Below are 16,750 nucleotides of genomic sequence, written 5' to 3' on the forward strand. Positions count from 1 at the left end.
GGGGTGGGGGGGGGGACCTTGCAAAGTATCTAGTCCAGGAGTCACTGAATGGTGGCTCATGAGCTGAATTAGCTTGTGGACGTGTGTGTTTGACTCATACAGTGTTTTGTTTTATTTTTATTTTCTTTGACCCAACTTTTAAACTTGGTGAGAATTCATATAAAATACAGGTTCAGGCTTCTCTTGAAGAAGCAGGTGATCTGGCAGCCCTAGGCTTCTCTTCCTGCATGGCAGCACCTGGATAGAGCAAGGACACCCTCTCAGGAAAAGACGTATGGTCTTCAGTTGGCCAGCATCCTGGCCAGTCCCTATTGTGTCTCCAACTCTGAGGCCCAGTGTCGTTTGCTATGTATGTTGAATGTGTGCTCCTGTTTTTCTTATAGTAGAGAAAGCAATCGCTGTCGACCTGCTTTTTGCACTTTAACTAAACTGCTTTGTGCATTAAGCTTCTGAACATGTGGTCTCTGGTTTCTTCCAAACCCTACTTTTCATGAAATTGAAGCTCAGAGAGAGGAAGAGGCTGAAGCCTGGCATCATGGAACAACCTCTGGGCTTGGTCTGAGTCAAGAGGACTGGAAGCCTTGGTCTGAAACCCGTTACTAGCACCTGATAACTATATGTTCCTGAGAAGTTTGCCTTAGGCCTCCGAGTCTCAGTTGACCCTTCCATAAAATGGACACAAGCATAAGCATCCTACAGGACTTATTGGGGAGGATTAAAAGAGATAATTCCATGAGCACTTTATAGACTTTATAAAGTACAGGAAACCATAATACCATGTCTGTTTATACAGCACTCTGAGTGTTCCAGTCTTCGTAATTTGTATTTAATTTGGGTCTCTGCCACTGACTTACTTAAATCTTTGCAATGCTGGAAAGAACCTTCAGCCTTTTAGGTTTTTATTTGCCCCGTCTCCCCTCTCTTTAGCTTAGGTAACAGAAAGGTTATATTCTTGGCTTCACATCATCTGTGCTTTAATTAATTTATTGATGCCTCTCAAGTGCATGTTTTTACAGACACACCCCTTCTAAGTCCTTGAATCAGAGCAAATTATTTACTTTTATGGCCAAAAATAACAATAATGAATGATACTTTCTGAGCTGTTATCGTGGGTCAAGCACTGTGCAGGAAAGATCCTTTACATGCATTTAAAATTCACAGTGGCCCTATGAGGTGAGTGTACTAGGTATCTATCGCTTTATAACAAATTGCCCTGAAACTTAGCATCTTAAACCATCAGTAAACATTTACTACCTGACGCATAGTTTGTTTTTTTTTTTAATTTATTATTTTTTAATCCTCACACATTCCTGATGGTCAGGAATTTGAGAGCGGTTTAGCCAAGTGGTTCTGGTTCAGGGTGTCTCTTTAGGTTGCAGCCTCATCTGAAGGTTTGACTGGTGCTGGAGCATCATTTTCCAAGGTGTTTCACTTACAAGCTAGCAAGCTGGCTGCTGGCAGGAAGCCGCATCTCCTTGCCTCCTGCTTGAGCATCCTCATGACGTGATGGCTGGCTTCCTTCAGACTGATCCAAGAGAGAGCAAGCCTCCAAGGAGGAGTCTGCAGTATCCTTTATGGCGTGTTCAAGAATCATGCCCCATCGTTTTAGCAATATCTTATTGGTCGTGTAGATCAGCCCTATTCATTTTCAGTAGGGGCTACGTAAGAACTTGAACATCAGGAACAAGGATCATTGGCTGACTAGTACAGTGAGAATTCCTATCATTGTCATATTGAAAACAGAGGAACTAAGGCTTGGAAGGATCACATAACTTGTCTAAGGTCACATGGGTAGTATTGGCAGAGCTGGGATTCAAACTGAGATTCGTCTCTTTGTAAATATGTAAATATATACTCTGAACCACTCGGCTGTACCACATCCCAAGTAGTTTCAAAACTGCAAAGCACTCTGCAAATACATTGTATTAGTGGGTAGAATATTCCAGCAATGGGTATAATTTTGCTGATGAGAAAGAGATCATTCACCCATTCATTCATCTATTTAACAAACATCCATGGAATGCTTCATTTATGCCGGAATCTGAGATAGATGACTCGGCCCAAATCACACAGCTAATAAACGGCAGAGCAGGACTCAAACCCAGGTCTGTATGGCTCCTAGTACAGTGATCTTTCCACCACCTATAAGATTGTTTTCAATTTATTTTATATGTCTTCAGAGCATCTTGATGAGGCTCAGAGAAATGAAGTGACTTCCCACAGTCTAAGAGAATAGACAAGAGAAAGCACCAGCTTTCTCCCTCCAAATGGCTCTGAGCCCTGGAGCAGACAAGCATTCCGACCTACAAGAAAGTTTCAGCTGGAATCATGATTTGTATCTCACAGGATCTGTAATTACGGGCATCAGGTTTTAGCCCCCAACATGTTCCAGGCACTGATTAAAAATATTGTTGTCTACGGCCAACAAGCACATGAAAAGATGCTCAACATCACTAATCATTAGGAAAATGTGAGTCAAAATCACAGTGAGATACCACCTCACATCTACTAGGATGGCTACTATCAAAAAAAAACCTCCAGGGCTTCCCTGGTGGCGCAGTGGTTGAGAGTCCACCTGCCGATGCAGGGGACACGGGTTCATGCCCCGGTCCGGGAAGATCCCACATGCCGCGGAGACTGCGCGTCCGGAGCCTGTGCTCCGCAACGGGAGAGGCCACAACAGCGAGAGGCCCGCATACCGCAAAAAACAAACAAACAAAAAAACCTCCAAATAACAAAGTGTAGGTGAGGATGTGGAGAAAGTGGAACCCTTGTGCGCTGTTGCTGGGAATGGAAAATGGTGCAGCCGCTAAGGAAATCAGTGTGGCAGTTCCTCCAGAAATTAAATATAGAATTACTACGTGATTCATCAGTTTTACTCCCAGGTATATACCCCGAAGAATTGAAAGCAGAGACTTAAAGAGATATTTGTACAACCAGGTTCATAGCAGCATTATTCACAATAGCTAAAATAGAGAAGACACCCAAGGCTCCATCAGTGGATGAATGTATAAATAAATGGGTAGTGTTGTATACATACAAGGAATATGATTCAGCCCTAAAGAGGAAGAGAATCCTGACACACGCCGCCACCCGGACAGGCCTTGAGGACGTTATTCTAAATGAAATAAACCTGCCACAAGGGAGAAAACACTGTGTGACTCCACTTATATGAGGTGCTGAGACTAGACAGAGACAGGAAGTAGAATGGTGGGTGGGGGGAGGGGAATGGGGAGTTAGTGTTTAATGAGTACAGAGGTTCAGTTTTGCAAGGTGAAAAGAATTGTGGAGATGGATGGTGGTGATGGTTGTGCAGCAATGTGAATGTAGTTAATGCCCCAGAACTGTGTACTTAAAATGGTTACAAAGGCAAATTTTATGTTATATATATTTTTACCACAATTAAAAAATATATTGTTGTGTTACTTAATTATACCTTGGAGACAAGCCCCAGTGACAGCCCATCTTATGGGAGAAGAAACAGAGGCTCCAAGATGCTAAGTCACTTGCTCAGAATCACATAGCTGGGGAGAAACAGAGTTGGGGGATTTAAACCCAAATTCTTGGCACAGAAATACACAACTTGCTCACGGATTTGCTGCCGAAGGGATCCCTGGTGACCATTTCACCATTGCCGGGGCAGCAGTTTGTCAGTCAGTGAAGGCCTTGGGGAGGCAATTGGAGTTTGTGGTCTGAGATCAAGCTGGGAGAGGAAGAGCTGGGGCTCTGGGATGCTTGACTGGAGACAACTAAAATCAGAGCCGCACGTCTGCTGTGAGCTCGTTCTCTTGGAAACATCCCGGGGGGGCCTTGGTTGCACAGCTGGGGTAATTGGCCGGCCTGGGAACACCAAGAAAGAAATTTACAGGTCGTCGAATATTTTCCTGCAGCAGCTGGGCCAGATACCCTCAGCTTTAAAAAATCCCCCACATGCTGGAACTTATTTTTGTTTAGCTTGCAGGTGGGAGGAGGTGGCGAGGGGCAGCATCACTGTGGCTCCAGGAAAGGGGGTGGGAGCTGATGGGGGGGTGGGGTCTGGGGGGGGCCCTTTTCCCTCACTTGTCTTCCAAGCTTTGCGCTTGTACTTTCCACCTGCAGCCCCTTGCTGGGAAAAGTGACAGTTTAATTCAGAGAAAGTTGAAAGGAGGCCACACTCAGCTTAATGAGAAGTGACCAGGGAGCAGGCTGGATTAACCAGGGGAGGTTGTAAACTGCTGTGTAATATCAACTGCTGGACTGCTGGGGGCGGGAAGTTACTTGAGCCCGTCTGGAAGCCGCAGTAGCTCCCCGAGGTGAGGCTGAGGTAGCAGCTTTGCAGCCCTCTGAAATTTGGAACTTTCTGGGTGCTGTCTGAGACAGACAAGTTGGTTATGAAAAGAGCTTCCAGGACTATCTGAGCCTGGCAGGAGCTTCTTACTGGTTACAATTCTGACACCCAGTGTGAGAACCACTCAGCCGTGCTGCATCCCAAGTGTGGGTTTCCCTTGCCCACCAAGCAGTTCCCCAACACCAGCTGGATGTCCTGCAGTTCAACTCCATTCTGACACTGTCTGCACTGAGAGTAGCATCGGATCCCACAGGTGAAGGATTCAGTGTCACAAGGTCACTCACCCCCACTTCAGACACCAGTGCCGAGTCCAGGCTGTCACCTGTGTTTCTGACCTCCTGGCTGTAGATAGGTGATTCCAGCAACCCACCCCTCGATTCATTTGCTAGAGTGGCTCCCAAACCTCAGAAAAACATTTTACTCACTAGATCTCTGGTTTACTGTAAAAGAATATAATTCAGGAACAGCCAGATGGAAGAGATGCACAGGGCGAGGTAGGTGGGAAGGAGCACAGAGCTTCCCTGCCTCACTGAGCACGGGAAGCAGTCAGAACCTGGCCTTTGGGTTTTTATGGGCTTTGTTACTGGGGCACGATTGATTAAATCATTGGCCTTTGGTGACTGAGTTCCATCTGCAGCCCTTCTCCCCTCCCCAGAGGTAGAGGTGGGGTGGATCTGAAAGTTCCAACCCTCTAATCACATGGCTGGTTCCCCTGACCACCAGCTTCCATTCTTAGGTTACACTGGAGTTTTCCAAAAATCACCTCACTGACATAATAATACACCTTTATCATACTGTCATCACTTAGGAAATTCCAAGGGTTTTAGGAGCTCTGTGCCAGGAATGGGGATGAAGGCCAAATATATATATTTCTTATTATAAATCACAGTATCAACCTGGTTTACAGGGGTGGGAGACTTGGTCAAGGAAGGAAAGAAGAAAATTTTATTTATGGAAAATTTATCAGAGTTTCCTGACTCTGCAGAGCCAGGGCTCGTACTGAGTGTTTCCGCACGCAGGAGGCTGAGAGCTTTGGAGCTGTACATGTCCACCTTCAGACCCTTGATAGCTAGTTGAACTTGGGTTTGCCTCTTGACCTCTCTGAGCCTCATGTTCCTCATGTGTGAAAGGGGTTAATAATACCTGTCTGATGGATTGCTTGGGGGAACTGGAGAGGATTAGGCCTGTGCCTGGCACACAGTCAGCACCCAGTATCTAGAGTTTGTTAATGTCATTAATGTCATCTGCAGGGGTCTTCATGGCAATATCTGTGAGGTATAATCAATCACCAGTGGATCTAGAGAGAAGCACAGAAGGTGGGTTATCTTCAGTATTGGTCCTTTCTCTTCTACAGCAGGGGCCGGCACACTTTTTCTGTGAAGGGCCGTGTATTTAATAAATATTTTTGGCTTTATAGGCTGGGTGGTCTCTATAGCAACTACTCAACTCAAAAGCAGCCCATGAGCATTATGTAAACCAATGGGCATGGCTGTGTACCAATAAAACTTTATTTACAAAAATAGGCAGCAGGCTGGATGTGGCCCACAGGCCATAGTTTGCTGACTTCTGTCTTTCAGTGCTTTACTGCCTCTTCTTTATGACCTGGTCACTTTTCATTTTGTGTTACAGCTAGTGTGCATATGCCAGCTCTTTCCATTGGAATGTAAGCTCCTTGAAGTCAGGATGCATTAGGAATTGCTCTTGTGTATTCCCAATTTCCTCTAAATAGGGAACTCAGTAAATGCTTCCTCACTGGATAAGCATGGGATACTTATCATAGGTTGAAGGACAGTAGAATGGTTAAGAGCACAGGATTCAAAGTCAAAAACGCCTGGTTCAAATTCTGATGCCTTTGGTCAAGTGGTGTCTTGACTCCTCTGAATCTCAGTTTTTCAACTGTAAAAATGCAGATACACCAAGTACTCATTTCATCGGGTTGTTGGAAGGATGTAAGATGATACATGTAGAATTGTTAGTGAAGTGCCTGACAGGTAGAAAACACTTAAGTGTTAGCAGAAGGGGCAAAGCCGTCAACTAGAACCAAGATATCCTAGACACTCAATAAGTATTTGTGGGATGCCATTCATGAAGCCTGAGGGAAAATCCCTTTCTTTCTCTGGGCCTCAGTTTCCTCATCTGTAAAATGGCAATAAGAAAATGTGTTAAACAGGTGTCATGAAGAACTAGTGAAACAGTGCAGTGAGAACCCTTGGTAAATCGTGCAGGTTCTCTAACAGTGGAGCTGCTTCTACAAGTGTCACCCTCAGTATTTTTCTCTCCCTCCTCCTTCTCATCTCCTTAGGAACCCCTCAGCCGTCAGCTCTCCCTCCCCTAATCCTTTTAGACAAGGATTTATCAAACTTGGTACTACTGACATTTGGGCCTGGACAGTTCTCTGTAGTGGGGGCCGTCCTGTGCATTGTAGTGTGTGTGTAGCAGCATCCCTGGCCCCTACCAACTAGATGCCAGTAGCACCCCCTCTCTTCCCCCATCAGTGTGACAACCAAAAATGTCTAGAGACATTGTTAAATGTCAAAATCGTCCCCCCCCATTTAAAAACCACTGCATTAGAACAAGCCTGATCGATAGAACAAGGCGAAATTTTGGAGAAGGAAGAAGCCTTTGGAGGTGTCTGGGCCGTTCTGTGCCGCAGAAGATACATGGAGAAATGATTACCCTCTCTGCAGAGACTCCAGTGTAGTAAAGTGTGACCTTGGACAAATGACTTAACCTCTGTGAGCCTCAGTTTCTTCCTAAGTTGGGGTAAACATCCATGCCTTCCCCGGGGTTGTGGTGAGAACTCAATGGAGTAATATAAACAAATTGCTAAGCACACAGTAGGTACTGAATAAATCATAACTATTCTTTTTACTGTGTTTTTCATTGTTGTGGTGGTAATTGATGATATATTAAAATTCCTTTCCGCCTCTGGAATTGGGAATTTCTTTTCAACACTCATAGCACAGTTTGCAAACTTGAATGAGTGAGCTGGATTTGACCTTCAGGCATGTTTTATTTGGCCTGCAATGTGATTTTTAAATGTTTGAATCCATAGCCTACATTTCCACGTCAGGAGATTTCACCTGAAGTTCCAGATTTGGGGCTTTTCCTGAAAACGTGTGTAATTGGTCTGTGCTGGAGCTGCAGACCCACCCGGGGTCTCCAGCAGGCAGCTGGAGCTGGTGACTGCCCTCTCCTTTAGATGGAGTGCCATCTCCTGTTCCCCTAAAGCCTCACCAAGCTCATTTCAACGTCACTAAATGGTGTTTTTCCTCTTGGTGCCTAATAGGTATTTGAGTTTGCAACCCCTGTACCTGGAATTCTCTCTTAAGACCCTCAGACTTGATGATTCTTACCTGCGTGTTTCAGTTTCTTACTTAAAGCTAAGCCTCCTTTCCAACCTGAGAGGGTGGTCACTTACGACTCACCCCATCTAATCTCAGTGTCCCTTTGACTGTCTTGCTCTTGACAAGGAGTCAGGCAGGACCATCTCCAAACCGTCATCTCTGTTTGGGGTGCGATGCAGCTCTGAGGCTCTGGGATCCCCATCCTATCATCTCTTCCCATCCTCCTGACCCACATCCTCCCCCAATCCAATCTTCCCCAGCAAAAAAAACAGAACTGGTAGCTTCTTGACAACCGTTTACCAGAAGTGAGGAAATAACAGCTTTTAACCACAGTTCTTACGCTTGAAGACTGTGATCAAATTCCAAACCATTTCCAGAAGTGCCCCTTGGGGTCCCGGAGGAGACGTGGTTTCCATGATAACAAGTCCTTGCTGGCTCCCATCTCCACTCCCTCAAAGGCAAGTGGGTCTTACCTTCCAGTAGCGCTGGGGGTAATTTGACTGCAAAACCCTGGTAGGAATGACATGTACAGAGACAGCTGCACTGCTTTACTGGGGACCAGTAATCCAATGTGTTATTGGTGACTGCAACTCTAAGGGAGAGACTTCCAGCACCGTTCCCTCCAGATCCCTCTTCCAGCTTGCCTGAGCCAGTGTGCAAACTGGAGCATCAGGGGAAGCATGGATGCGGAGAAAGACACAAGTTCTTCCCAGACAGGCCTATAGCCTCTCCCTCAGACAATCTTGGGTCTTAAGTGCTTTCCTGGGAGTGATAAAACACTAAGTAGACAAAAGAGAAACCAGAAAATTAAACTAGGGAAGGCTGGGGTTGTAGGGAAGATGCTTCATGGATATAATGATAATGTGTGCAGATTACTTAGAGTTCTTGGGTATCGAGCAAGCACTCCATGTTAGTGACGATATTGATTATCATCTGATAGGCTGTGCTTCAGAGGCTGCACTGATAACCATAGCAAACATCTATGGAGGACTTATTCTGAGTTATGTCCCTGATCTTACTTAATTCTCACAGCAATCATACCTGGGTGTTGTTATTGCCTTTTAGAGATAAACTGAGGCTCAGACTGCCCCAGGCCACACAGCCCATTAGTGGTAGAACATGGACTCCAATCGATGTCTGTCTGATTCCACAGTCCGTGATCATATCTATCACACAACACTGCACCGCCTTATTTGAGAATGGGTAGAGAACAGTGTTCAGTCTAGAGGGAGGGGTAGGGGAGCTTGTGAACTTCTAAAGGCAATGGCTGTATCTACCTTATCTATCATTGTATCCCCACTGTCTAGTACAGAACCAGAAATGTAGTTGGTGCTCAATAACTATTTGTTGAATTAATGAGAGAGCAACGATGAATTCAGATGGAGGTGCCTCTATGGGGGGGCTCGCAGGCAAGGCAAAGAGATGTTTATATCATAATTTTCTGTTTAATTTTCCTTCTCTCTCTCTCTCTGGAGGGTGAACCCCTCCTTCTGTGATGGTATCTGTGTTCGTTTGCTACAGCTACCATAACAAAATACCCCAGACTGGGTATTAACAGAAAATTATTTTTTCACAGTTCTGGAGGCTGGAAGTCTGAGACCAAGGTCAGCAGGTTTGGTTTCTTCTGAGGCCTCTCTCCTTGGCTTGCAGACGGCTGCCTTCTCACTGTGTTCATGTGGTCATCTCTCTGCCTGCATGTATCCATTGTCTCTCTTGGTCCATGTCTTGATTTCCTCCTCATATAAGGACGCCAGGCATATTGGATTAGGGCCCACCCTAATGACCCCATTTTAACGTAATTACCTCTTTAAAGGCCCTGTCTCTAAGTACAGTCACATTCTGAGCTTAGAGCTTCAACATACGAATTTGAAAGAAGATACAACTCATACCATAACAGTGTCTGTCTTAGTTTTGTATCCTCAGAACTTCACAGGGGGTCTAGCACACGGTTTCCTAAGTAGATTGTATAAATGAAGGAAGGAAGGAACTATCAGAGTGTTGTAGGTCAATTATACTTTGATTTTTTTAAAAATGAAGGAAGGAAGGAAAGAATAGAATATAGAAGGATGAATGGTGAGATGGATGGATGGATGGATAAATTGGTGGGTGAGTGGATGGATGAATGGATGGATCTTGGGTGTGATGGTTTACCACAATGGGCAGCCTCCTGCCAACATCTGACCGCTAGACTGGGACTCATGCTTGTATTGATATAATATTATCTCATATCCAAATTTGAAACATGTTTCCACCAAAGGTCTCGTTTTTCTCCTAGTGCTTATCGCCATTTTACAAGCTAAGTATTTTGCTTCCATATTTTGTTTATTGCCCACCTCTGCCAACTAGATTCATGAGGACAGAGGGTTTTCTCTGTCTTGCTTACTAGAACAAAGCTTGGCACATAGCAGGTGTTCAGTAAGAATCTGGTGAATGAATCAGTGAGTGCATTCATCTCCTCCCGTGGCCCCCATCTAGATACTTCAAGACCCAGCAAAAGGGCTGGCTCTCTTCCTCCAAGAAGCCTTCCCTGACCACTCCAATTTGCAGTGATCTTGCTAGTCTCACCAGCTGCTAACTATGCCTCCCCAGCATTAATATGCCTTGATTCAATAAGTCATATAAGTAGAACAGCTTGTATATCTACAAAATTCAGATTCCCTAGCCCCACCCTCCAGGTGAACGGAATCCACTGAATCCACGTGTCTGGTGCAAGGCCTTGGAATCAGCATTTTGATGTGCCTCTCCCAGCATATTAAATGGTCCTTGAATTAACTTTGAGAAACTGTGCAAAGTTAAACGCTGGGAACCTGAGGTCATAACTCCCTGAGAATTTAGCCAGATCTCCTGCATTTCTTTACTTTTTGCGAACAGATAGCTGGTAACTTTCCCTGGATTTGTCTTAGAAGGGCTTGCTTTTCCTTTGATAGACATGTCCAACCTATGCCACCTGGAGATCTCTTCTGATTATAGACGCTGGATGTGAGGGAGGGACTTGAGCCCGAATGGATTTCATGAAGCCCAGACCCTTTGGTGTTTCTGTCACAAAGTCCCAAATGCCTCTAAGAGCTGGTTCTCAGGACAAAGGTTGCAGATCCAAGGGCAGAGGTGCTAGGGGCCAGCTGATGTATTTCCTTGCTTTAGTACCTTCATAACCTCTCAACTCTCACCCCGTGCCCATGGGCTTACACCGCGGGTGGGTGTGGTATTATGGTGCTGTTTTGTAGGGAATTAGGGAATATTTCACTGGGGAAAGAGGTTGTTTTTTCCTTCTTCGTGGGTCTTAGATGTGTTTGGAAACTGACTAGAAGCTTGTATTTCCCTCTGACTCTTCCTTCTTCCCCTCTTTCTCCGCTTCTTCTCTCTTTATTTTCTCGTGTCTCCTCTTCCTCCATTTCCTCATCCTCCCTTTTCTCCTTCCAGCATCGACCGTTAATCTTTGGAGCACTTCCCTGAGTCTGGTTCTATATCAAGAGTTTTACAGGTACTATTCCCTCAGATCCTTACAACACTCTGGAGTCTGTTTTTATTACTTTCCCCACTTTACTTAGGAGGAAGCTGAGGCTCTGAGTGGTGAAATCACTTGTTCAAGGTCACACAGCTTGTGATAAGGCAGAAATGGGATTTGAGCTCAGGATGTCTGAAGCCTAACAAAAGCCCATGTGTGCTTAGAAGCATGATGCAAGGACGAACAAACCCAAACGCCTACATGGGACGTTTAGACCATAGGGAGGGGTGGGAACTGTGGCAAACTTGTCCTATGTGAAGGACGCTGCTGCTACCCATCTCCATCTGAATGTTGGCCGGTGGGGTCTTCTGGTTTCTTCAAGAAAAGCTAGAAATGCAAATCGTTATGTGAAACCTCTTGGTTTTTAAATGTCAGCAACCAGTTGACTTTTTAAAAATTGTATAAGTCAAACAGGCGTACAGGTTGAATTTTGCCTGTGGACCACCCATGTGTGACCTTTGCTTGAAATATCTACTAGAGGGTAGTTCCCATGGGCCTGGAGCATCATGACATCCATCCACTGGCCCCAGATTCTGTGAATCAGATGGATCAGATCAGGACTCACAAAGAACTGTGGCTACTGTAGAAGGAAGGTCCAGATAACCCCAAAGTAGCATTTTGTAGAGCTGCACTGTTGGGTATAGTAACCACTAGTCACATGTGGCTATTTATATTTAAATTAATTAAAAGTAAATAAAATAAAAAATTCAGTTCTTATCACACTAGCCACATTTCATGTCGTTTGTAGCTGCTCTATCAGCAGCACAGATGCAGACGATTTCCATGATCATGGGACATTCTTCTAGACAGTGCTATTGAGAATCACACTCTGGACCTGACCCTCTTCTCTGCTCTTCCCCCATAAGACACCTCGCTGCTCCCTAATCCCCTAGGGAACTCTCAGCCAGAGACAAGAGAGCTTATCTGGAGGGAGAAAAGAAAATCATTTCATATGTGTTAACGGGGGAAGGTGAGTCGATGAGCTCACCTTCCTCTCAGTGAGTATGTGCATCATAGTGCCCTTCTGGAGACTTTTGCCTGCCTCTGATTAGTTCAGAAAAGCTAATTCTTGGCAGGTATTTCAGAACAGACAGAGGATCAGCAAGCCCCTGGAAGAGATGTTCTGAGGGCTCACGGTGCCAGCAGTCTACACCTGGGAGCCCCACCCTGAGGCTACATCTACTGCTGCTTCTGCATGTTCGTTAGAATAAGTTAGTTCAAGTTAGTCCTAGCTCAGTTATGGGAAAGAAAATACATGGAGGTTTTCAGATCCGTCAAGGAGAAAAGAGATCTCAGAGGGAATGTAGAACAGCTAATAAAATAAGACAAGCTTGAAATTAATGATGATTCAAAAATGCCAGAGTTACCAAGTTCCTTTTTTTTTATAAGATTCAGTAAGAAAGTGGAAAAGTTGGAACATGTACCAGACAAGAAGAAATTGCTAGAATAGTTATCAGCCAAGATGTAATTAGAAATGACTTGGATGAGTCAAGGCATCTGCAGGGTTGGCAGAGGGCAAGGCATGGGTATGAAGTGGATCCGCCAAATTGCTGTACGATTCAGGACCTGGGTGGGTGGGAAGCCAGAATGTCAGGCGAGAGGAAAGCCAAGGAAGAGCTGTCTTGGCAGAAAGTTTGCTTTCGGACCGCCATCTGGAATCATGACAAGGAGACTTAATGGAGGGTTGGAGTGAGCAATGTAAAAAGAGGGGAGTGAACCCTTTCAAGGTGGTTGGAAACTAATTGCAAGAGACACAAAAGAGCCAGTCAGATGGAGATCAAGGTGTCAGCTTTGTTACTGATAAGAAGCTCTTTTGGAGGACACAGCTTGCTAATACTCTTCTCAGTTGAACTCACCCCCAATCCCAGCATCAGGCAAAACCGATGGGACAAAGCCTGCTCTGCTAAGCCCAGAATGCACCTTCTCTGCAGGCAAGCAGATCCCCAAAGAGAGACTAGCAGAGCAAGTTCAGTTCCTTCTTCCAGGTGCACCAGTCAGGTGGGGCAAGAGGCCAGGAGTGTCACTCTACTGGAGGTCCTCCTATAGGGAAACATGAGGCCTGGGGAATAAGTGTTCCCCCTCCCATCTTCTCCCCCTCAACATCAGGTGGTCTCAAGAAAATGGCACATTGGTTTTAAGGATATGAGGGAATCAGAATTGCAAAGTCGTCAGAACCTGAGGAGAATATACGGGGCTACCTGGCCTCTCCCTGTCTCGTTTTCAGGTTCCTGTCTCTGAATTTTTACGTGGACAGACTTACCGAGGCCCTTCATCTTCATGGCGTCCTCTCACCGCCTCTGCTTCTGCTCTCTGTGGATTATCACATTGACTCCATGAGTGGGTGCTGTTATTATCTCTCCATTTTACTGATAGGAAAACCGAGGCTCAGAGATGTTAAATGCTTCGCCTAAGGTCACTTAGATGGTAAATGGAGGAGCTAGGGTTTGAACCCAGGCCTGCGCCCTTCTCTACTGCACTCTATTCCTGCCCCAGGACGGCGGGGAGCCTGAGTGGGCCGGCCTCTTTGTTTTCATACCAGGCTGTGAGCGGAGTGTGTGGGTCCACAGGCCTGGAGAGACTTATCCTATCCAGAGGAAACTGGAAGCCTCTCCCTTTGGAGCCACCTGTCACAGCTGTGACACAGGCAGCAGATGGTCGAGAGAGCTGCTCGAGAGTAACACAGTTCAATGCTCAAATCCCAGCCTAGCCAGTGACTTGCTCTGGGACCCTGAGCGCTTGAGTCACTTCTACTCTCTGATCCTCAGTTTCCTCACTTATAAATGGAGATTTTCCATTTTGTAGGAATGTGGTAGAAATTCAATGAGATGCTGAGTATTAAAACTTAACAGTGGGGGCTTCCCTGGTGGCGCAGTGGTTGAGAGTCCGCCTGCCGATGCAGGGGACACGGGTTCGTGCCCTGGTCCGGGAAGATCCCACATGCCACGAAGCGGCTGGGCCCGTGAGCCATGGCCGCTGAGCCTGCGCGTCCGGAGCCTGTGCTCCGCAACGGGAGAGGCCACGGCAGTGAGAGGCCCGCGTACCACCAAAAAAAAAAAAATCAAATCATATTGTTCTTTTTGTTACAGAAGAGTCAGAATAGGGAATGCCAAACTTTTCACTGTTTACCCAATTATGACAAGCCTTTTCATGCCGCTGTGTCTTTGTTCATCATGTTCCTTTTGCCAGGAATGCTTTTCCCTCCCTCCTGTGTAACTTCCGCAGTTTGATGACCTCCTACTTGTTTTCAAGGCCTAGCTCAACGTTCTCCACTTTTGGAGCCTCTCGGATTCTCCTAAGCAGAATGACATCTCGACTAGGTTCCTCTTCCTTTCCCTATTAGGGCTTTTCACTGAAATGATACTTCAGTGACCTGATAACTTGTCTCTCTTCCCAGCTCCCAACGAGACTAGAGCTTTTCAAAATGAGAGAGCCATGCCTGAGTCATCAGACCATCCCCTCATGTAACAGGGACATGATGTTAAATGCTCAACAAATGTTTGAGCAAATGAATGCTTAGTGTCGTAGCCATCTACTGCTGCTTAACGATTCACCCCCTTACAAACAACATATGTATTATCTCAATTTCCGTGGACCAGAAGTCTGTCCTGGTTTAGTGGGTCCTCTGGCCCTGGGTCTTTCACAAGGCTGCCATCAAGGTGTGGCCCCGGGCTGCATCATCAGTCGTCTGAAGACTCAGCTGGGAAGGACCCACTGTCATGTTCGCTCATATGCAGTTGTCGGCAGGAGTCAGTCTCCTGCAGCTTGTTGAACGGAGACTTCACTTCTTCATGAGCTGTTGGCCAGAGGCCTTCTTTGATCTGTCGCCATGTGGGCCTCTCCACAGAGCGTCTCACAACATGGAACTGCCTTCGTCAGAGGGAGCAAGGGAGAGGACAAGAAAGAGTGCGAGCAAGGGAGCGCTAACAGGAGAGTCACAGCCTCTGTCGTCTAACCATGGAGGTGACGTACCATTACCTTCACTGCATTCTGTTCATTAGAAGCAAGTCACCCACACCAAAGAGGCGGGGGTTACACAAGGCTGTGAGTATCAGGGGCAGAGGGCGTTGGGAGCCACGTCAGCAGCTGCCTGCCACACTTAAAAAAGCAAAGGGGAGCAGAGGGGAGCAAAACGAAGAGAATGAAATCCAAAAGGAAAGCATGAGGAGGAGAGGGGGAAGAAGAAGTAAGAATGGAGATGACAAAAGAAGAGGGGAGAAGGGGGTCGGTCATCAAACACTGGCTCGACACCTGTCGTGTTCTGCATAAGAGAATACAAGAGACACGTGGGCTGTGACATGTCTCCTCACCTCTTGACAGTAGGTGGCTGTCAAGATGGGGAGATGAAACACCCACATGAGGAATGATGACACAGTAACTCAGGGTCATCTGTGGGGTGGGCCGCGTGCTTCATCAGACCCTAAGTGTTATGAAATTGAGATGAAGGTGGACTCATTGGGTGTGGTGTGCTGGGCAAGATGGGGCTCGAGCTCGAGCTTGCCACATGGGTAGACTTGGGTCAGGGCAATAGCATGCTAAGGGGTGAGGAATGGTGTGGGAGAGGGCTCAGATCTGAGGGACTTCTTAAGTAAAAGGGACTCCAAAATACCTGCCATGGGGGATTCTAGGAGGGCATTAGTGGGAGATGAGATTGCGGAAGCAGATGGAGACCAGGTCTTGAAGCGTCTTGAGAGCCCAAAATTCTTGAGAATTTTGAGGTCCATCGGGTAGACCGATAGGAGTCTTTGAAGGTGGCTGAGTGGAGGCTCTATTAAGTGAGGTTAAGCACAGAAGTTTGGAATCAGGAACACTGGCTTTCCAGTCCCCAGCTCCACTGCTTACAGCTGTGAGAAGCTCCTGGGGCAAATGATTTAAGTTCATGAGCCTCAGTTTCTTCATCTGCAGTATGGTAACATCTCCCCCATGGGTTTGTTGTAAAGATTAAATGAAATAATGCCGTAAAGTGCTTAGTGTAATGCCTGTTATATGGTGAGCCCACGACAAGTAGTTAAATAGTTGCTATTATTATTATTATTTCTGAGTTGGGGATGAGGGACATGATTACCCTGAGAGATGGAGAATTTTAAAACATCCACGTCTTCCTCTTATTGGCAAAACATTCATCTGGCCTTTTCCCTTGTCTCTTCCTGGCTGTGAACCATGACAGATGAGCAATGCAGACCTGAAAGTGACAGATGTGTCCAATTAGGACAGGACAAAGGGGGAGGGACAAAGGGAGGAAGGGCTGAGGAATGACCAAACAATGCCTGGAATCATGGTCAACAGAGCTACAGAGGTTTAAGGAACTATCTTTACAGAAATGTAATTCTGAGGCCAAGTCAAGGGCAAGTTCCCAGAATCTGCATGGGGCACTGGTACAGCTGTTCTCATTCAGAGGGAGGGGCCTGACGTGGATTCCAAAGACAGGAGGGTCCCTGGAGGTCAGTGGGATCCGACATCCCTCCTTGTACTCTATTGTTATCCTTTGAAGGAGGTTGTTGACCTCAGCAGCTGTGGGAGGGACCATTGGGAGGGACCTCAGACTTGAGTCAATGAAGGTCCTGATCTCTGGGG

The 16,750-nt window shown here is 46.2% G+C and overlaps 1 protein-coding gene across 2 annotated transcripts in view; it reads left to right on the top strand.

The window, feature by feature from the left end:
• The window catches only part of SUDS3 (SDS3 homolog, SIN3A corepressor complex component), a 597,049-nt gene that overhangs the window by 450,778 nt on the left and 129,521 nt on the right, over positions 1 to 16,750 (top strand). Inside the window, exon 22 of one of the 2 annotated variants that reach the window (XM_079942614.1) lies at positions 13,404 to 14,583. The exons of the other annotated variant lie outside the window; for it this stretch is intronic. The gene's annotated coding sequence lies outside the window, so the exon portion shown is untranslated. Of the gene's footprint in view, positions 1 to 13,403; positions 14,584 to 16,750 lie in introns of those variants that run through there. 2 annotated transcript variants of the gene reach the window in all.

Source organism: Stenella coeruleoalba, assembly GCF_951394435.1.
Source record: "Stenella coeruleoalba genome assembly, chromosome: 14".
In the NCBI taxonomy this organism is placed as follows: Eukaryota; Metazoa; Chordata; class Mammalia; order Artiodactyla; family Delphinidae; genus Stenella; species Stenella coeruleoalba.